We start from the raw sequence: 22362 nt of genomic DNA, 5'->3' as shown, positions 1-22362 counted from the left end.
TATTAACACACCTTACACTAATTACTTTTCACATAATGAAAGATTTCTGAAGATTTATGAGAATTCTCCTAAATCCTAGAACAAGCAGTGTTCACAGCACATTGCTAGCCAGGCTCCTTTGGGAATAACCCCTGAAAGAGTGAATCTAAAGGAAATCTATCATTTCTGGCTCTTTGGGGTTTTTTGATTACAAAACGTCACCCAAAATATCCTACCCTACTGCTTTTACCTCCGAAACTGGACAAAACATTACAGCAGCTTGCTGTTACTATGAGCTTAGACAGAAAGGTAGGAAAATAAAGAAAAAAAGAGGAGGAAATGAAGCGAGAAAACAATGTGTTCTACACTAGGTCTGCAGATGATACCCAGTTTCTTGTTTCCTAAAAACTTGGAGGACATAGCTGTGACCATCCAAGCCTACACAGACTCCATTTAGGATAAAACAGTTAGCATGAACCTGCGGGCTCCCATTAAAAATGAATCTTGACAGAAGGCAGCTCAGGTGCTTTATGAGACACAGCTGGACACCCATGCCTGCAGAGCAATGGGGGAAACACTGCTGCCTGTTGGAGGCAAGCCTTCATGCACTAGGAAGCTCACACAACTCCAGAGAAAATAAATTTTAAAGATAAAGAATAATTATGGGGCCTCAGACAGCAACACAAAGTTCTTTTGGGAGAGTCAAGAGGCACATAGACAAGTTTATAATAAGAAACAGAACTTGAGCAAGGTGAAGGAAGGTAAATTTCTCCACAGTCAAACTGCAATAATTTTTTAGCGCAAACTATTTAATCAAAAAGGGGACAGTCATGTTTCTTTGTGTTTCCCTATTGATACAACCACACACAGCTCCAATGAAGTCAATTAAACCCTTGAGACTAAAGTTAGCTTTCCGCATCCTTTAAATGGCACAATTCTAGTCAAGCAAAAAACCTTAAAATGGATAAGCAGCAGAAAGCAAACCAACTTTCAAGTTTCATGCCACGTGTAACTGCAGTTTCGTTTTCCCTTGTTACACTTGGAGAAATTCATTTCCATAGCTGCATACCAAACTTCAGAGGTGCAAGAGTCTAGCGACAAGATTCAAATAAATTTAAGAAATCCACAGAAAGGAAGAAGTTGTACTTCATAGAGCTGAACTATGAGAAGGTCGGTCTTACCAAACGTCAGTGCGCTGTTGACGGAGAGAAAAAAAAGTTCCTGACTTAAGACAAATGCACTTTTATTTCTGCTCTGAGATATACCCGAGTATGTCCCTCCCTCTCCCTGGCTCCGTAACAGCATCCCCAGCCCCACCGACGCAACGCGCAATTCCAGCGAAACAGCAGGGAACCGTAAACTTCCTGGCCCGCCTGTTGCCGAAAGCACGCTGCTGTCAAACCCCACGCTGAGAGCCCTTCCAGGCCCAAACGCTACCAAAAGTTATTCAGTCTGCCTTTGTCCCAGGAGCATTTCACACTACCTTTACCGACACACGTGGCTGTGACGAACAGAGATGCGTCTTGCATGGGCTGGGCGAAGGCACATGGAAGCCAACAGAGCTGTGCAGCGGGATCGTCCCTCTTCCCCATCCAGCCCTGGAGCGGTGCCACTGGAAGTCACTACCACAGAGCCCATCCAAAACACCTCTTTTCTTTCTCTGCTCCACTGATTTCCAGAAGGTAAACTTCATTCGTTTCCCAGGTTGGCATAACAACCTGCTTGCTGCTTACAAACACGGGGTAGATCCCTTGTACAAGCCTCAGAGTGGACTAGAAACAGCTATGTAAAAATAAAATCATCAGTAACAAAGCGGAGTTTATCTTTGGGTCCTTTTAAACAAAAATCATTTTGACAGTGATAAATCTCTAGCAACAGCCATTCACAGGATTTCAGCTTTCTGGAAAGAAGCATTAAAAAAACCCCACGTTCTCCCAAAACTGTTTCATTTCTAATTCTAGCTAGAATTCAAAAATTAAAGTATTTTGGAAAGGTAGAGGAAAAAAAACCCCTAGCTTTGCATCTTAAAATATGCAAACCTGAATTTCAGGAAATGGACGCTGACTTCGTTAGCATATTAGGGAAAATTACCTTAAAAAAAGGTAAGCAGTTTTGGAGGGTTGGGGAGAAGGTACAAATAATACACAGTTCATCCACAGAATTCCAATAAACAGATGAGAACAAAACATGGAAATCCTTCAAATGTAAGAAAATCCCCGCCCAAAACTCAAGTTGGAGGAATCCAAGTGAGAAAAAGACTGAACCTACAAGAAAGGCTAATTCTTTAAGACTGTTTTCTACAGTATCTCGCATGCACATAAAGCATTTCACCACCACGTGTCCTGACAGTCTTCAGTATTCAGCTTTTCCTGGACATGCACCTCACTTTGCTTATTGCAAGAGAAATTCACAGAAATCCTGATGGAGCAAAGAACATTACACTAAGTTTATGTCCTTTTAGAGTAAGTTCCACATCAAATATAGAAATACAGTATATATGTATAGAAATAAATAAATTTTAAAAATTAAAATGGGGGTTGACAGCAGCTTATGTTTGACAGCGGAGGCAGAAACTTCAGAATATCAGCAAAACCAGGAGTTAGCCTGCAGGGCTCTGCAGACAGCCTGATGGCATTAGCACAGGACTCAAGCAAGGAACAAGCTTCCCCAATGAAATTTAGTTGCGCTCAGTTTTACATGAATGATATAACTGACACATGACCCAACAACATTTTATTCCACTGCTTTAACACCCAGGGGAGCACTATGGAGGCATACTTAGTTTGTGTGAATAAGCTGGAACACCCAGGCGCTGTCACTGAAAGTACGACACAATCTCAATTCTTTAGTATTTACGTTCTGACCCAATTCAGTCACATTTTGGCACGGATACCCACCTTAACGATACAGTACACAGTTAATCAGTGACAAAAGCCTACCCATTAACCCCAGTTGTTCTTCCAGCAAAAAGCTTCACAGGTCTCAGAAATTCAAGTGGGTTGCCTTTGCTCCCTAACTTCTAGGGAGAGGGTACACATTTTACCATCATTTGACATGCTAATATCTGGTTTAAAAAAATAAGTAAAACTAACTGATATTATTCTCTACCTACACCGCAGCATATTGCTCTTGGGGCAGGGGAGGAAGATGACATGTCCATGCAGCAATTTTAATAAAGGCTTTCAATAGTAATAGACCCATGTATAAAAAAAGCGCTCCCGCTCTCTCACGTGAACATATTCCTCCTCCCACTTCTCCCTCTAGTCTCTAACCATAACTCCAGGATGGTACAGAAAGGCACTCTAGGCGTTCAGAGTTGTTTTAACCTGCTGATGGGTATATACGCAATGGAGCATGCTGCAGGGAAAGCCCCCAATACCAAACAGCTGTTCAGCATCTCATCCTCTTCCTGATGTTCACTAAGGAAATTCCCTCATCTTTAATGAATTCTGAGTAATTTTTTCCATTGCCCCAAATAAAACTTCAACCATAATATTCTTCTCTAATCTTGTCCTGTGTTCCTAGGCATTGCTGCATCAAGCCCTGTTATAAATAATCTAAATCACAGATTGCTGGGCATAACTGCTCACCATCACATAGGTGCCAGAGATACCTTAAACTTCATAAAGCAACTTCTTAGAGAACAACATATACAAGTGAGCGCTACAGCTCTACACCAAGAAGCAATCATTGCCCATTACAGTTTTAAATACTCAGAAACTAGTGCTATGAAATTCAGCACCACTACAAGTCACTTCACCCTCAGTCTTCTCTGTTCAAGGAAGAGCAGAACAAGATTTATTATCATTTCAATCAGCAGCTCAACCTGCTACAACTTTTGTCTTTAAATTTGTAGCTGAAGAGACAGTGGTTGCTCCAATTTTCCTCCTTCTCATCCATATACATTAGTGGTGCAGAAATCTCAGCAGAGGACTTGATCAGAAGTAATGAATGAGAGATTTATTCTTGCCTAAACTGAGCAGACTATAATATGTCTATTATCAAGAACACGCTGAGGTACATTAGTCTTGAAGGCTTTTTTTTTTTTTAACACTTCTTGAATTGATTAAGGAAAGTCACTTTGTTACTAGCGATTTCCTTCTTGCGACAAATACGGGTGGGTTGAGTCACCTATCTGTTAAATATGGAGAAAGTACTCGTGCTAATAATAAACAATGAGAAAGCGGCAGTACGATCACCAACTGCATTCTGCTTATAGCATGAATGCTGCAGCATCATTGGGTTGCAAGAGGATTAAAAATTCCTGAAGATTAACAGAAAACTGACCAAAAACGCAGAAACGTGGTGGTATCTAACAGCAGAGCTACTTAGCTGGTAAACCAGCAGAATTTTTAGACCAGCTAACAGACTGGAAACCCACTCTCAGAAGTTACCCTTCCCTCTCCAGGAAGGATCACTATGGGAAAAACATCATTTAGTGCAGTTTAACATTATACACCAGCTGTCAGATCTGTAACTGATACTGTAACATGGATCTACATTTGTCATCAAGTTACTTAGCCACTGGGAAGCCAGAATGTAGAACTATGGCAAGTGAGCTCCCTACCCCAAATATAAATAGGTATGGCAGACAAAAGGATAAGGTCTTTATTTTCAACTTTATGTTAAATTTAGTGTAACGCAGTCAAACACAAGACAGAAGTCACAAAAAGTTTTTTTTTTTTAAACCATATCTAAAAACCTAATCAGTGGCAAGAAGATATAAATACGTAGAACAGCTGCATAAAATTCACTGCTGGATCCAAACTTTAGCATTTAAAGGCATGCCAGTGGCCCCAAAAACAAAACAAAAGAGGTGCGTTCTGTTTAGTACAATAGTGTCAGGCCGCTGTTCATCAGTACAATAAACCTGGTAACTACTTCTACAGCTTCCCTTGGCAGCTTTATCTCCTGTACTCTACATTCAGGGTCTTACTCTCCCCATATCTAATCACAGAGGTTTGAGATCATCACGTAAGTCATGAGATATGTACGTATACACACATATATACGTGTTATCTACATAATGGGTAGAATTACCTTCATTTATCTTAAGATCCTCAGAATGCTTAAACCATGTTCAGAAATAAGCGAGTTCTTTAGTAATTCTGTGACTACAAAGCAAAGTGGTGAAGAGAAAAATCTCAATTTCTCCCTCTCATTTTCCCAGATTTAACCCGCTACAAAAACCTGTAGGCTGGCAGGGTGTCCTTCAGTCTTAAAGCACAGCATGCCTGCATCCCAAAGCCTTACACACACTTGCTTCAAGAGAGCAGTGCACCGGGGAGTGCAGCTCCTGCCACTGGCACATACCAAAGATTCCAGATCATTTTTGCACCACGACTAAAATGTTCTCATCAACTTGGATTTCTGTTATAACATGTTACTCCAGCCTCAAAAAGTGCAATCTCAGCATGGTAAGTTCAGTGTTGTTTTAGGAAGCCTTCTCTTGGGTGCTGGGGAGGCAAAGAAAACGGGTTAAGAAGTTTAACACACACCATAATCCTCGTACTTCCAAAAACAAGGTCCAGCTATAAACCCTAAGAATGCCACACACCTACCATAGTCTTTTCTCTTTTTATTAGCGCAGGGAAGATAAGAACAGGGGTACTTTGTTAATGCCTCACCTCTTCATCACACTGCCTTCTTTCTGTAAATTTTACTAAATTGCTAAACATACGTTGCTAACTCTGAGATATGCCTACAGGCAAATGAATCCTTTATGAAAATACTTGTTGCTAGAAACACAAAAAAAAAACCAAAAGGAAAAATTACGGTACACAATAAATTCTCATTGTGTTTAATAGCTGTAGGTCTTTGTTAGAAACAGTCATCCCAGAATACGCAGCCACATTCATGAGATCGAGTGAATTCTATCTGAAGTTTACAGAAGGAAGCATATACAAACAGTCTTACAAAGGTATTTTCATAGCAGGAAGCTACAAGCCCTTCTCTGCTGCTCCGGCGGCTGCTGACCCCGCCGCACCGCAAGCGAACCCTGCAGTCAATGGGGGAGCAGGCAGCAGCAATGCCAAGTACACTTTATTTTCACTATGGGATTAACCAGATCACAAATCACCAATTAAATCCTGATTTATGATTTAGGCTTTAATTCATTACGAACGCAATGGCAAAACATGCAACAGAGCCTGGCAGAAGTCAGTCTGGAGTGCTTTGCTCTGGCTGTCCCTGTCCCGAGGCTCAGCTCTGCTTGGAAGTAAATGCCTTTTTAATCACGATGTTCAAAAGTCTCTTTTTTTAAAGAATCTAACGGTTAATTGCTGTACATTGTTGACAGTGATAAATATAAGTGACTGAATATTCAATGTGCAACTAGGCATGCTGGTGGTTTACCACTACATAAGGAGCGTGTATTTTTCTGTTCTCCAAAGCCTTCCTATTTCTTCACTTAAGATGGGAAAACTAGAAACTTTTCATCTTCTGCAAAACGCAAGTTTCCCTCCCCCACTTCCATTTTGTGGATTTTCAGCCAGTAATATTGTTGAAAAATAAATTCTTGTGGACAGGAAATATCCTGCGCAAAGGATATCCAGCCTTATGATACTTAAAATATTATGCATTCCTTCTTATCTGTCATTGCGCAGGCCAGTTGTCAGCGTGCGCGTGGGCGCGTAACGCCTTTGGGCGGCCAGGAAGGGCCCCGCATATCCCCCCGCACCTTCGGATAAACCAGCTCCTTCAGATTTCCTTAAGATTTCCCTTTTCTCCGTACTCAACCCCAGACATCACACTGCGGTCCAAAGAGAAGAGAAGCAACGCAGCTTTCTAAGCAATGCTGGCTATCAAAAGCACGTCCTCCCCCACCTCTCCCGATAAGGTGCTTTAAATTATGCCCACAACCCCCATCTTAACGGCCTAATCTGATGTACGTGGCTTGGCCTTTCAAGCAATCCCTTCGTTTCATTTCCTCAACAACGGCACTCCACAAAAGCAAACATCCTGTGCCGCTTCCAGAGCCAGATCCCAGTTGCGGCAGGCAGCTGCCAGCAGCGCGGGCAGGACGGGAGCGGGGACGAGCAGCACGGCTCCAGCCCGTGCCGGGGAGCTCGGCCGGCCACCCTCGTTACGGAGCCGGTTCATTCACTGGAATGGACCAAAAATTATGGTAACGGACACGAGATTGTAAAAGAAAGTTTGTTTGACAGGTCTCCAAGCAGCTGGCAGGGTGGTGGTGCTGCAGCCCCCGCTGCCTATCCCACCCGTAAGTTGGGCTCCCCGTGCAACCAAACAGGGGCCAAACAAACTTGTTCGTAATGGGGCTTTTGGGGGTAACAGTGACTGCACAGAAATCTTAAGCTTTTAATGAAGTCACCCAAATTACATAATGTAGATGCTGGGGGACAGTCACATCATTACCCACTATGCAACTCTTCCCTGCCTGACCAGCTTCAAGCCCCATGAAACAACATCCAAGTTGACGATTCACATCTAACATTTTCTCAGCAGTCAGTAGCTTACGTTTCTTAACCGAAAGCAGACAAATCTTAAAAATCACTTGTATTAACATCAGGATTCGATCCCTTTACCGCACTCTGACACTCCAGTAGCTTACTGTCTCTTCCTATGAGGAGGACAGCCAACATCCAAAGCTAAACACAGAGAAGCAGTTGAGGTAAAGTCAAGGCTGCCATCTCTGGAATGAACGCGGCTATTCAACAAAAGAAAGAAAGCATTTCAAGAAAAAAAAGCAAAAAATGCTGACAGCACAAAATTGCAGCCATGACACTTGGGTCTTTTTAAAATACATTTCTCTACAGGTTTTTAAGTGCCATTTATTACTCTTCTAATAAACAGACATCCAAATCTAGCCTCAGTAATAAATAGTACTTCCACTTCACATCTTTGCTAGTCCCTATTTAAATATCTCTTTTCTTTATAAGAAGACCAAATCGCTGGGGTTTCACTGGAGACAAACAGTAGCTAATGCTCCATTTGTAGAAGACTTCAAAATAACATCAGCTACCATTTTTAGTACCCCACAAATGATCACGCTTTTCAGAGTGTTTTAATACAGCCTTAGCCAAAGGATATTCTCATTTCAGTCAATTATACTAGCAACATCTGACAACCTTATGGCTACAGAAGACCCATTGTAAGGTAAGTTCCCCATGCACTGACCCTTGTGTCCCGACAGCACGTATACACTAACGTGCTCTCCCAACCCTGGCTCATTCAGTGCAACGCTGAACTCGACACCCAAAGACCACCACCACATCCAGGGCCGTTGCTGGCTAGGTACCTCGACACCACCCTTAAAACAAACTCACAGGCCAGTATAGTAGAGGGCATTTTATTAATACAGTCCAAATATAAACATACAGATATAGTTTTAAACAGCTACACAGGATGAAAGAGAGAAATCACCACTTTCACAAGAGAAACCTCCTGTACCTCCTCTTGTGGCAGAGCACCCCTAAAGATATTTACTCGACTACAGCCATAGATCCAGTTTTTATAAGAGTAAGTATTCCCTCTGAAAAACAGCTCTACAGAAAGAAGTATGTATCTTGCCCAAACACCAGATGCTTGGACACACTCAGGCTTCAGTCAGCACTGCAGCAACAAAAGTAAAATTGTAGTGTTTTTTCTCATTTCTGTTGGCTTCGCCTTGTTGGCTGGCACAGGTTAGATCCTACTTGGTGCCTCGCATCAATAACTGATGTTCAAACCAAAATCCAAACAAACTACATCTTGATCTGCTCACAAATCAGAGCAAGCACTTCATAATAAAGTCATGTTTATTCCAGAGCACTCAGTGCCTGGGGGAAACTTGCTTCTAGAAATATTACAGTCAAATATTTTATGACCTCTCTGATGTTCAATACCCACCATCACAATTTACTCAAATCAGCAACAGAGAGCATCACAACTGCCCACTCACCTCATGACAGCTCCCAGATGAAGCCTACTGGTTTCCAGGCATAATTCACACCGTTGAATACACGATACCTTTGGGTCTCCGCTCCTTCGAGATCACCCTGCTGCCCCACCACCAATCCTCCAAACTCACTGAACTAGTGGCTCTGAACATTTAAAAGCTGAGACCGAGCCATTTCCAAGGGTGAATACCTACATTAGACATTGCCAACAAGCTTTGACTAGACTGCAGGAGAGAGGAAGAGAATTTGGAGAGTGCAGCGTCTGCTCTGACACATCTGCCCACGGGGCACGGAGGGAGGAGAGCCAGCAATGTAGGCAGAGAAGTCTTTGTCCTTAGGTGACACCGAGGCAATCTACACATGCCAAAATTGTTGTGCAATTAGTATGTTCTTAATTTTGTACCCTTAGAGAAGTAAGTAAGTGTACTTAACCAACTGAAAATGAAGTAATGCAAAATAAAGCAACCCAAGTAACTAATTACTTAAAAGATGTCAAATGGAAGCAAAATGAAGTGTCTAATTGTATATCATCAGTTCAAGTGTACAACACAATACAGACCTACAAAAAAAATGCAACTTCCTAATTTAATCTAAACAATCCAACTAAACACTACTGCTGAGTAATACTGAAGAGAAAAAAAGTTAAGAAAACACAATGGGTAAAATCTTTCTGGTGAGGTTCAATGAGATCTTTTCAGTCCGCTGAAGTTAATTGACAAACTTGAACCAAATTCACAAGATTCAAGGCTTCCTCCAAGACAATTTTATGCAACAAAATTCATTTAAAGATGTGACATTAAAAAAAATGAAGGTTTCTGAGTTTTCCTCCAATATTCATATAAATTGTATACTCTCCTTTTATTCTCAAAGCAGCATCTCAATCTGCAAAATCATTAAGCCTACTGAGAACCTGGTATAGACAGGTATTAAATCATCAGGGAAAAATTTCTTCAAAAAGCTCCATCCCCATTATTGCCTTTCTTTGTCCCTCAAAGGGTTCTTTAACACTATCAGTTGACATTATCAGTCATGGACTTACAATCTAAAGGCAAGCCATTGAAGCTTATCAGATCCCTGACAATGTCATTTTAACAGCTTGAAAACTTAAACAGTTTTAGGGGCAAATATCTTGAAAACAATGAAACTATGGTGATGTGCATCAGAGAAAAGGCTACCTATATGCTTGTCAAATTCCCATTTTTATTCTAACCTGAATAATCACTACAGAAAATAAGCATCTGTAGGAAGGTGAGGGAAAGGGAAAAGGTAATGGAGCATTTCAGAGGATATAAAGTCCCCTCAGACATTTTTCCAAATTCAGTTGCATAGAACGTAAGTGCCAAATATAATTGCATTTCTGACAAGTTGTTTTTGTTTGTTTGCTTTTTAATTATAAGTCACCATCACTACTTCACTAACAAAAACCTAGCATCCAAAATCCTTCTGTGTATCCTGGAAATAGCAGCAGTGCATTTTGCAGAGGAATGCTGTAGCGTCTGCAAATATTGTGGAAATGGGTTTTCCTTATAAAATCAACCCAATTGTTAGGAAAGATAAGCATTTTCAGTACAGTGTATCAAGCACAGTAAAATTCAGTCCTTGAGTAGGAAAGCATAAATTTAATTGAATCACATGGGCTCAGGGCTCTTTTTCATTAGTAGTAGAATAGATTCAATGTTGGAGTATTTGCCGAGGTATTATCAGTAGTTTCACAAAAATAATAAAAGGTAAAAAGATAGGGCCTTTTTGAGTTGTTTTGTCCTAAGTACAATTATTGGCAATTCAAAAAGATTTTGGGGAAGACTTTAGAAACCCATTTTTAGAAATAATCAAGAAACCTTAAGCTGCACTCAACATGCAAGTTCCCATCAAGCCACATTAGCAGTGCTCTAAAAAACAGAATTAACCAAAAAGATGCTTGGAATTCTTTCTGCATTACACAGACCTTCCCATTCCGCGTCCGGCATCCCAGCTCTCTCATGCCTACATTTAAATCATTCACCCACCCTTCGGCAAGACAAAGCCTACTGCTGAAACCAAGTCTCCAACGATGCAAGTGAAGAACAACAGTGAGTGCAAATGTAACCACGGTGTAGGTGAACCTACATAATTGAGTTCAGCTGAGTCTAAGTTAAGCCCATTGCTTTAAGGAAAGACCTCTAAATATATACAGACACACATATAGGGAAACACGACCCAAGAGCTACATTTGTGAGTGAAAAAAACAAAACAGACTTCATTAAGCGTTGCTCTGTATCTCGGCATGCTTCTTTTTGGATGCATCCTAGTAGCTGAGATTTCCAACCAGGATATTACTAAAAGGAGATGTTAGTAATCTAATAGTTCTTTACACCACCTGGAATCCAACAAACCACAGAGATACCTCTGTTATAGATACATTTCTGCTACTCATTCATACCTTGGTATTTCAGCATTAGAGTCGTGCCTGCACTTCAAAGCTCGCTACCCCTTCCCCCATAAGGGGAGAAGTCAGAGATCCTCGGACAAGCACTTCAAGTCAAACACACCCTTTGCTATTTCAGGCTTTAACATAAGCAGATTACAGCTCAGCTGTATTCTGTCTGAACTTCTGTTTATCTCTTACCAATGCTGCACTAATTATCCCTGACAAAAGACAGACTTTAATTAACAAGCAAATGACCAACCTTTATCTATCAACTCCTTCTTCCCATACAAGTTCTGCCACTAAGCTGCTATTAAATATGAAATTTTAGCAGTGAATCATTAGGAGATATTCTTACCACACAGAGTTAATGCGGAATTTAAACAACACAGGAGAGACACAGGTCCCGGGGGCTGCCAGGGTCGTCCTGTCCGTGGGAGAAGCCAAGATGCACCTCTGCCTGTGGGAGAGCCGTTCTACAGATCCAGGATATTTGTGCTCTTGCAGCACACGCTGTTCCGGGAAGGCTAGGTGGCTGCTATTCAGTGCAACGCACTCCGCAGTGAGTAAATATAAAGACAGACAAGATCTCCGCCTCAAGCTGTTCAGAAGAGAAAGGGAAGATCTTTCCTGACGCCCTTTCGTACAGAGGATGTGAAAGCCTGTCTCTTCAAATATGAGAAACAAAGAGCAGAGGCAGTTTCGAAATAGGAAGAAATTAAGGTATTGGGACAGGTAGCTAAAATGAACACTGGAGAAGAACAAGTAATTTAAATCAAAACCAAGTAGTCGAGCTGTTCTTTTAACTGGCATATCACTTGCTAAAGTGTTCTACAGGAACTCTAAGAGAGCTGCCCCATATATGCATGGCAGTGCACTGAGGAGACCAGGAGATTTTACCTGTAAAACCTTTGCACTTACCTTCTCTTAACCCTTTTCCTTTAGGGTGGGAGGTGGCGGTTCGGGGACGAGACTGGGGGAGAGGGAGAATGATCACCAACACTTTGATTTCAAACAGCGCGAGTACTAAAAGACTAAAGCCAAAGTAAAATACACCATTTGTCCATTTAAGGAGGACATTTCCCCCTCGCGCTGTACCTCAGCAGGAGCATCCCTGCCCGCTGGGGGAAGGTGCTGTCGCGGCTGGGGAGGTGGTGTGGGACCGGGAAGCCGGGGCAGGAGGTACCCCAAAGCACGCCGTGCCCCACTCGGTACGCCGCCAGCGCAGGACGACGGATCACACACCATCATCTGCTCCACTTAAAAGCCACAGCTGGGTTGTTTCAGGACGGGTTCAGGAAAAGGCTGGAGCAAGCCCAACGCCAGGCCGGCAGCAGCAGAGCCACACCGGACCCCTCGCTGCTGCCTCTCTGCCCGATGGCACTCGCCCAGCCGCAAGGCAAGTCCCACCTAAGGTTAACTTCCAGACCAACCCGGGGGTCTAACTCGTTGAGCCAAAACAAGAGAAGCGATAGGAATGAAGGGAGCTGGAGGCAGGACTGACCTTTTAGGAGCAGCACTAACTTAGAGCTGCGTGATCAGGCCACCAACTTGCACTCTGAGGTACATCTGTAGTATTTTATCTATCAATATACACACAGAGTTGGATCACAGCACCTCCTTTTTTAATATCGTGATGTTTAACTACTTGGCCGAGGTGATCTGTCAAGTTCTGTACTGCAAACACTTGTGAAATCGTTTCCTTCCCCTACTGCCTACAACGTATTTAGAGAATTATTTGATTTACACCACAAAGGGAATCAAACATAGCTCAAGAGCAAACAAAACTTCCCTACACCATACACACAACCTATATAAGATGTGTGAAAAAACCTCAGTGTTTTCGTACCCTTCTGGCTTCTGCACACTCAACAGCCAACAGCTGGAAGTTTCATCTTCGCAGAACCAGTCAGGATCATCCCATGAGAGCTTCTGAATCACCACAGCAATCAAACATTATTAGCAGGAGATTAATTGAAGTCAGTGCATGCAGTTTAGGTTTAAAACAACAAATGCTAATTTCCCAAAACTGATAAGGCTTGAGAGGAAAAACTGACCTGAAAGAAAATTTACATACATTACAGTTGTAAGCTCATTTAACTTTTTGTTAAAGACAGACAACTATGAAAGAGAAATTATGATCCCCTCACTTGAGAAAGAGGGAAACTTTGGCTAAAAACCTATCCTGATTCCATGGTAAAAGGAAGACAATATAAACATAATGCCGTATAAAAAGGGGTAAAGGAGGGCAAGAAGAACAGACAGTGATGAAAGTGAACTAGAACTACAGAAAATTGGTAATGAAACCAAGAGTGAAGTCAAGACAAGTCAGACAAAAAAAAAACAAAACAAAACAAAAAAAAAAGACTTGCAAGAAAACAGAAAATGAGTTGCTTTTTAAAATAAATTAGGAAGGACTGAAAGCTAATAGTGGTATAACCCCACAGCAAAACAGAAGTGAAAAATCGGGCTAATGATGCAGGAAAAAAAGCATTTAATAAATTTTTCCACTCAGTATTTGGAAAGAGGCAAAAAATGCACTTGTATCAGACAGACTGATGAACTACCTCAGTGGCCAAGTCAGTCAGCCCCAAAATCTTGCAGTTAAGTTTCCATTTGAGCCTTTAAGGAAACACCTGACCTACTGTCAACAACAGGATGCACAGATGTGGAAGGATGGAGGTGAGACCATGCTGATCCAGCACCAGTAGCTGAGAGGGAAGCAGAGTGACCAGTGCAATTACAGCCCACTAGTAAGGCACAGCTTTCAAATAAAACAATCAAAAAGTCAATGGAGGATTCCAGTGATAAGGAATTCAAAGATGTGAACATAATCAGCATTGTTGTTCTATGTAAAACAGGTCCTGTCAAACAAATCCAGGTGCACTCTCCAACGAGATTACACCTTTGGTTGGAAAGATAGCTGTGTTAGCATGTGTATATTCTTTAGCCAGCGTTTGACTTAGTACCAGGCAACACTGATAAAAGAGTTAGCACTGCACAATCAAAATGAAGTCTCTTCAATACATTGAAGATATGTGGTCAGCTAACTGACCACGGTTTAATCTGTGAGCTGATAACACTGCGAATCAGCCATGCCACGGATGCAGACATACCAAATGCTCCATGCATGGCACTCCAGCAGGATTTACTAGCACTGTGCAAGATTTATTTATACGGTCCCAGGGCCAACAAGGATTGGACATTAAAGAACAATAAGAACCAGTGAGCAGAAGCAGGAGCCAGGCAAATCAGAGTTGGGCACAACATTAAAAACAAAAATCCAAAGCCTAGCTACTGCAGTAGATGGGATCAGGCAGGGGAAGTGAACAGTATTTCCTCCTCTTATGGAAGTATGACTTTACATGCTCACCAGAAATATAAATTACAAGTAAGCCAGGATAACTTTACCCTTTCTAAAAAAGAACTATAACCTTACTAAATTAAGCGTATGCTGTACAGCCTACTGACAATTTTATTAGCTTGCAAAAACTTAGTTGGCATTCGTAAGAAAACTGTTTTCGCCTCCCTTACCCATAACAAGTCAGGCTTTTATAAAGATTTCCTACAGATACAATATAATATACTAAGCAGAAGGCAAATAGTTATTGCCCTCTTGCCAAGCTGTCAGCAATCCTGCTCTGGGAGAGACTTTCAGAGGTACTCAAACCATACACAGGCACTGCAGGGAGGCTCGTCAAGTCTGACATTAGGAGGGAAACCCCCAGACACATGCAGACCACTAATAAGACTTCTAGCCCAGCCTCAACTGGAGCAAGCCCCAACAAACAAGTATCTCCAGTTATTTCACCTCTGCGTCTTGTTTTCTCAGCTGTAAAATGGGGATAATGAAATGCATCGCCTCTGTGATGTGCTCTGGTATCTACAGAGAGCAAAGGAACCATCACATTGGTTATTCGCCAACATTTATTTAATGATTTCCTACTAAAATGGACAGCCTGTCCTGGCCAGTAATGCTAATTAAAATTTTCTGTTCACAGGATCTGTTTGGATGTCCACATTAGCAACTACAACTTTACACTGCAGATTTTTTCATATGGACCTTCCTAAATTAGGAAATGCTTAGCAGTTTGTGGGTGGGACTGAAACTAAACCATACTACCCAGCTTCCCACATACAGCCACCACTAAATAAAACCCCACGGATTACTGCTGCTGCCCGTGCTCCTGGCCCTGCCAACCTGCCCGCAGGTCCCCTGCCCAGCCCAGGGATGCTCCCTCCGCCCCATCTTCCCCATTCCGAGCCAGGTTCTTCCAGCCAGCTCCTGCCCTCCTGTACTCCCACCAGCACCTTCGCCCCTTGAAGTTGAGTTAGTTCCTATTGCCCACATTAACTCTTCCCTTGCCATACGGGGCTGAAATCCCCTCAGAACAATAAAATCAACTCCAACATACTTTGCAGCAACTCAACCACAATTGAGCAAGTGGTCACAATGCAAGATGCATGCCGTTCCCAGTCATCTCATTAACTCCCCAGCCAGAGACTTTTTAAATAAAACAAAAAAAACCAAAACACAACCACTTTTAAATGCACTGGCTTACTCTGATTTTTAATTAGTGACAGGACTTCAGACGGCGCACACCCATGGCCCCAAAAGGGGGGTGAGGGGAATACGTGCGCCTGCTTGTGAAACCATTGTTCCTCCGTCAATACAGCTCATCCTCCAGCCCATCCAAGTTCTCAGCTGCCCAGTCACACAACTTTAAAAGTCAACAGCTGGGCATTTTATAAGCCTCGAGAACTCGCAAGCCAATCCTTACGTCGCTGGCAAGGAGTCTTGGCCAAAGCCAAAGGACCCCATGGCGTCTGTTCCTGCCCTACCACACTGCTTCACCTTCCTCCTTCGACCGACTGCTAACGAAGGCAAAGTCCACGCTTATAAGCCAGGCAGACAGCTGTTTTGTAAGCAGTTAAATGATAGAGGCAGGCGTACTGAATTGCGTCGGGCAGTGGCTGGGATCCAGGATCTGCAACCATCTGGAAGTTTGCTTGGGTTTTGTTTCAAGTCTCCAGCACTGATGGATGGAAACAAGCTCCCAGTTCTTCTGCATTAACATAAAGACAATTAAAACAATTTCCCCCCCCCAAGTAGCTCAGAAATGAAAGCACATCAGACAAGCTTAAATGAGACAGTGTTGATAATATATTTAAGTAAAACCTGACTCTCTGGAACAAAAACACCCCAAAACAAAACCTCAGTTCAATCACAGAAAAAAGCTTTGTCAACAAGTTCCCTGCGACTCCTCGTTATGAGAGGAAAACACTCAGATGAAAGCCTGCAGAAGGACTCGCTGCATCCTCCTCTCTCCAAGAAACATTAACTACTGCCTGACAAAAGCGTTTCTGCTGAGAAAGGGAATGCCACAGGCCAGTATTAAAGCAATTTCAGTGTAGCTACCAAGCAATTAGCTAGATAATACCTTCACTACATGCTGATTTTTCCTTTTCCAGAGTACTGGTACAAGCATAACTAGTAATTTGTTGTTTGTACAGCTACTTGTGAAGTTGCAGGTGACTCAATTTAGATTTTCCTTTCTGTGTTACTGAAAATACTTCTACTCTGGCATTGCACATCTGTTCACTAATTTTTCACTTTTTTTTTTTTTAACCTTTTACATCGTATTTTGGGAAAACTTCCATCTTCTATCAGCAAATATAAATTCAGACATTTTGATTTTTAAATATTTAAACTCACGTTTGTGAAACACTGATCTTGTTACTTTTTCTTCCCTAAGCCTAAGCATAAACAAAGTTTTTCTTGTATTCTGATTTTGCTTTGAAGCTTGTGATTATCCCAAAGTTAACATGCTCCTTCCTAGAGATTATCATTAGTAAAGTTTTGGATACAAACCTCTGGGCTTTACTCCAAAAAGTGATCCACCACTTTTCACAAAGTGGTTTTGGAAAGCACCTTTATTGTTTGACCTGGTGTTCAAAGCTCTTTGAAAGCTGCCTATCTCCTCTCCTGGAGCTATATTCCATCAGGACCTTCTACCAATAAAAGTGAGTATCAGTAACAGGATATAGGAGTGAAATTCCACCAAGATCGCAGCAGTATCAAAGTTTCAGCACCAATACTGTACAGCTCTGCACATACATAACTTCAAGTGCAAGCAGACTTGAAAAAAAAGATTTTTATTATGTCAATTCATTAAAAAAATAAGGATCAGGTATATAAATTTTGCTGTTGCAACAGCTGCCTCGAGTATTTTCATCATACAATACTGCAGGACAGAAAGTCCTTTTCTGTTCTGCTTCCTTGAAATCAGTCTGCCACTTGTACACTCCTTATTCACACATAAAAATACTACAGCCACATATTCTTTTTTAGCCTTGCATAAAGCTCTATACGTTAAAATTAGTTAGGTCTTTCTGCTTGCCATAAGATGTCTCTTGTTTGGATAGCTGGACTGGTTTTGGACTGTTTGATCAAATTCTGAAAAAGTTTTTATTTATTGACAGCTTGCCTCCATGCGTTCATCTGCTGACACTGGCTTTTGGCTTAAACAGTCCTGTATGCCTTTACAGCATTTACATCTCTGACGGATTTAGAGATAGTGAAGTTCATTGCAACTTTTTTTCCTGTTAATTATTTCTCCATCTCATCTTACCAGAAAGGCTTTCTACACTTCCACTCATGCATGTAACCCTCCCTCGCAACTCTACCACTTCAAATTTATCCATCTTTCACTAACATAGGTGATCAGAATGCATATATTTTCCAAAAGAAGTCCTGGAAGGACTTGCAAAGTAGTATTACTCTCCCTTCCCATCTCTATTAAAAGCAAACTAAAAATCCACCCTTTGGTGCATGCCCTTTTTCATGGCTGTTATCACCACTAACCGACCACACTCACACCATGGTCAAGCAGTGCAAGTCGTTGCACAGCAAAGTCTCTGTATCTGCTTCAAAAAAACCTCAATGCTCATATTGATCACAAAGGTCAGGAAGAGATGATGTTGGCAGAAAAACATATAGCAGCCACGCTAAATCTTTGTCTAATATACTAGAAGAGAATAGATAAAAATGGTATTTTTCTGTTTCTTCCCCCCAACTGTGTATTTTGCATATGACAAGAGAAGAGTCAGATTCAGTTGCTTCCCCCTTCCATCTGCCAAATCCCTTTGCCTTTTTCAAAAATGCACAAGTTGTTGAATGTTGTGAAACATTTTCTGCGAAAAGTAGGGATGTGCAAAAATGCTGAAACAGAGATACTTTATACAGCATATAGCTAATATAAAATACTCATTAAAGAACCAGTCAAGCACTCTTCAAATTTTTTATGGAAAGTCAGCTTGTAAGATTCTCTTCATTTGACTTGCCTAAATTTTGCACACAGCTCCCTCAAATTGCCTTGCACTAGCCACGCGCCAAGATCAGGCAGCCCCTCGCTGCCCTGTCCGGGGGCTCACGCACCCCTGCCCCAGCAGCGACAAGCCCTCTGCCAAGACAGAGATCCTGGGGGCAGCTCTGCACGTGCACGGCCACTCGGGGAACCACCAGAAGATGGTTAAACCCCACTTGCTCTGTGGAGCCAGGACGCTGATATATAATTAAGACACTTTAAAAAAAAAAAAAAAAATTATATATACATAATTAATGGAAAATAACTCTCCTGAGGACAGAAGAGGAAGAAAGTTGACAGATCCAATCTGCCATCCCCATATACTTTCCAACTTGAGTACAAAACCTTTTCTCACCATCTGAGGCTGGTCCAGGCACCGGGCCAAAGCTTTGCATTTCCCTCACGAAGTGAAAGGACAGATCTCCCACTGCCACGTCACTAACCCACAGCCAGAAAGCAGCACCTCATCCCTACCCAGCACTGCCCACAGTTTTTCAGCTGCAGAAAAACCATGTCACTGCCTGTAATGAGGACATATTAAATTTGCTCAAAGGTGGTATTATCACCATTCAAGTGAACTCAATCACATAAGAGAGCGTATTACTATATTTGCTTATATTTCATCTGGCAAACACCACAATGTTAACGGATGGCAGGGCCACAAATAAGACGCTCAATCTACTTGCAAAACTATTGCCTTCGTTATTATTTTCATTGTCTTCACATATCCATACTTTCTACCTCCCAACTCTCACATTTCAGAAGATGCTACAGCCATTTATCCACTCACCTTTGTCCCCTTGCACTAAGCCAACAATTCAGGATGCATTGAAATGAATACATTGTAGTCTAGAGAAATCTAAGGAAGGAAAAAGGGAATAGAGAAATAAGGATTTATTAAGACAGACAAGAAAGGACCCAGATCTGCTAGCAGGGACAACACTGTAATAGTCTAGAAGGTCTAAGAAACTGAAAAACTTTTTACAGCAACTTTTTAGAGCATAATATCATCCTGTTTGACTGCATGATCAAAAAATGCCAAAAGGAAGTGAAACCGTTGATGTCTAACTTCAGTGTTTTATATCCACAAATATTGCCTTTACAGTAACACAGCAGCTCTCACACATCCACTGAAGCAACCTATTCAGACACATAAAAATTAAAGCGTAGCCGTCTTGTACATTAAATAGATTGCGGTTACAGAAGTATCTGAATGACTTGACTCTTATGTTTTATCCAGAAGCCAGAAGTGGCTGCTGTGGAAGAGATCACAGACCCTTTTGGTTGCGCTCAGTAGGATTGCCTAATTTCCACCCCATCACCATTTCCTGCCCACTGAACAAGGCAGCTGGAACATCTGGACAAGCACATCCAGCTCTGTTAACCGAGAGGGGAAAGGGTAAAGATAAAACACTGCACACACGAGAGCTTGTAGAGCGAAGGCACTTAAATTAGGTAACAAGACCATTCCTCTCCGCTTCACATATCCTAGCAGTTGTGGGCGTACGGCGCCCTGACTGCTGCTTGCAATGCACGCTGACCTGTTGAACGGGCTCCAAATCAGCAACAAGAAGCTTGCACTGTACATCTAACGAAGTCACAGAGGATGTTTATCTTTTGTGCGGTCGTTAAAAGCACCAGAGAACTTAATAAGCAATAATAAAGGTCTGGTGGAGCAGCATATGGAGTTGCAAAAATAAATATGTGTGGAGCAGAACCAAACAAGTTAATTTTGCCACCAGCTGACATACAAGAAACAAGGATTAAGGCTGACTGTATGTAAGCGTGAGCAATGTTAACAACTCGGATCACTTTTGTCCAATTTTACGTCAAGATCTGCAGAACTTTTGCTGTGTTGAAAATCTCAGAATTTGACTTCTTTCCTCTTTAGCCATAAGATTCCTTGGGTATCAGTTATGGTCAGCTATCAATAATGTAACCCACACATCCTGTACCAGTCCTGTAAGAGTGTGGTTCTAGACCTTCATGTAGCAAAACTGGAGCATATGATATAGCAGCAAAAAACTCAATGAGCCATAAGCTGCTACCTTGATATGGCACTTTGCCTTCCCAGCATGGTAGGAACAGCTTATTGCTGCACAGCACTCTGCAAGAGTCATGCAACAAGACATTACCTGTGTCTCTGGCGAAATCCATAGGATATTTCTGACTTCTGAACATAAGACACCATTACCTCGACAACATCTGAAGTTAACCAGAATGTGAAATATGAAGTCATTTTGGTTTGGTCCTTTAAGGTTTTTGTTTGTTTGTTGGGTTTCTGTTCCTGTTGTTTTGAGGTCCTGCTGAACTAAAATGTAATTTAGTGCTATAACAAATAAACCCAGAGGACAACATACAAATAGGAAGTTACATAATGAGGCACCATGCGTATGAGCTACCTACCTGCTTGAGTGTAAGTGAAACACAGAAGTATCAGAAAATTGTGCTTCACTTCTGCTTATTCTGAGAGTTACTTTCATCAGTATTACCCGAGGCCAGGAGAGCATCTGCAGTAACCTAAATCACTAATTTCTGATTAAGGAACAGTGAGAAAACAACTGTGTCAAACAAGCTAGACTTAAGAGTGGAGCAACACATTCACTGAATTGCTGTGAAACTAACCCTTTATCCTCAAAACATCTAACATACCTTTCCTGCCAGAACAAAATAGGCTTGAACTCTTCAGAGCAGAGCTGAACGCCTGCAGGGTCACAGCGCGCAAAGTGAGCAGTCGATCACTCTTGCAGCTATCAAGTTATTTTGCACTGATCCAGAATCTTAAATGTTGTTAGACTCCAGAGTTTATACAGGGGACTATTTGTGATGCTGGTGCCATTTTCTCTCCTCCTCCAAACAACATAAGGTCACTCATTTAAGAGGAGATGACGTATATGCATGCTCAGACATCAACACAAACATAGTGAAAGCACCATTCTCTAATGGACTGACAACTCAGACTGAAAGTTATGGTTTATTTTGAATTTAAAGATTTATTTATTTTTTGCCATCCCATTCTCTTGCCCATAAACACCACGAACCTTCCCGCAGCTCAGCCTGCTTCTGGGTTAGTCTCCAAGCCTAAGCTCTCCACAGACCATTCACAGCGCTGCAAGCCACTTGCAGCTTAACTCCTTCCAACATTGCCACCTCTGTGCCTTAATGTTCCCTCTTACACATGATGGCCAAAACATGAGGCCACCTCGCTACATTTCCAATTTCTCATTTCCTTCCCTATCACTCTTCATCCAGGAACACCCTTACCAAACAAACCAGAAAACTTCTGACCCATTGCTCAAAACCAGCTTTTGAAGACGCCCGTGGATGTTCTCTGCCTGCATGGCTGGCTGGTACCATCAACAGTGACTCAACCCATGATCCAAAAGCAGTGCCCCATAGTCCTGCCAGGTCAGACCACTTGGACTCCTTCTGAAGTACTCAGGGACCATATACCACAGCCTTCCTGGGTCATTGGTACCCACCTCGGAGCCAAGACACAGCCACCTTGGCTGTAATGCTGGGCACACCCCCACTACACATGTGGATGGACACGTTCCTCCCATACAACAGCCTCGCGTCCACATGCCTGCATTTTTAGTCATGCAAAGGCCACACGTCACACCCATTGCACGAACAAGAGCACGAAGCAAAAGGGAAGAGGACAGAAGGGAATGCAGTGTGCCACAAACGCAGATCTGCAGCCCCTCCCTCA

The 22362-nt window shown here is 42.1% G+C and overlaps 1 protein-coding gene across 2 annotated transcripts in view; it reads right to left on the bottom strand.

Moving 5' to 3' along the window:
• The window catches only part of FNDC3B (fibronectin type III domain containing 3B), a 212079-nt gene that overhangs the window by 182690 nt on the left and 7027 nt on the right, over positions 1–22362 (bottom strand). The window contains exon 1 of one of the 2 annotated variants that reach the window (XM_030028613.2): positions 11642–11662. The exons of the other annotated variant lie outside the window; for it this stretch is intronic. The gene's annotated coding sequence lies outside the window, so the exon portion shown is untranslated. Of the gene's footprint in view, positions 1–11641; positions 11663–22362 lie in introns of those variants that run through there. 2 annotated transcript variants of the gene reach the window in all.

The sequence above is a fragment of the Aquila chrysaetos genome, chromosome 10 (assembly GCF_900496995.4).
Source record: "Aquila chrysaetos chrysaetos chromosome 10, bAquChr1.4, whole genome shotgun sequence".
Taxonomy (NCBI): Eukaryota; Metazoa; Chordata; class Aves; order Accipitriformes; family Accipitridae; genus Aquila; species Aquila chrysaetos.
The sequence above is the reverse complement of the archived record's forward strand: the minus strand, read 5'-3'. Positions and strand labels throughout refer to the sequence as shown.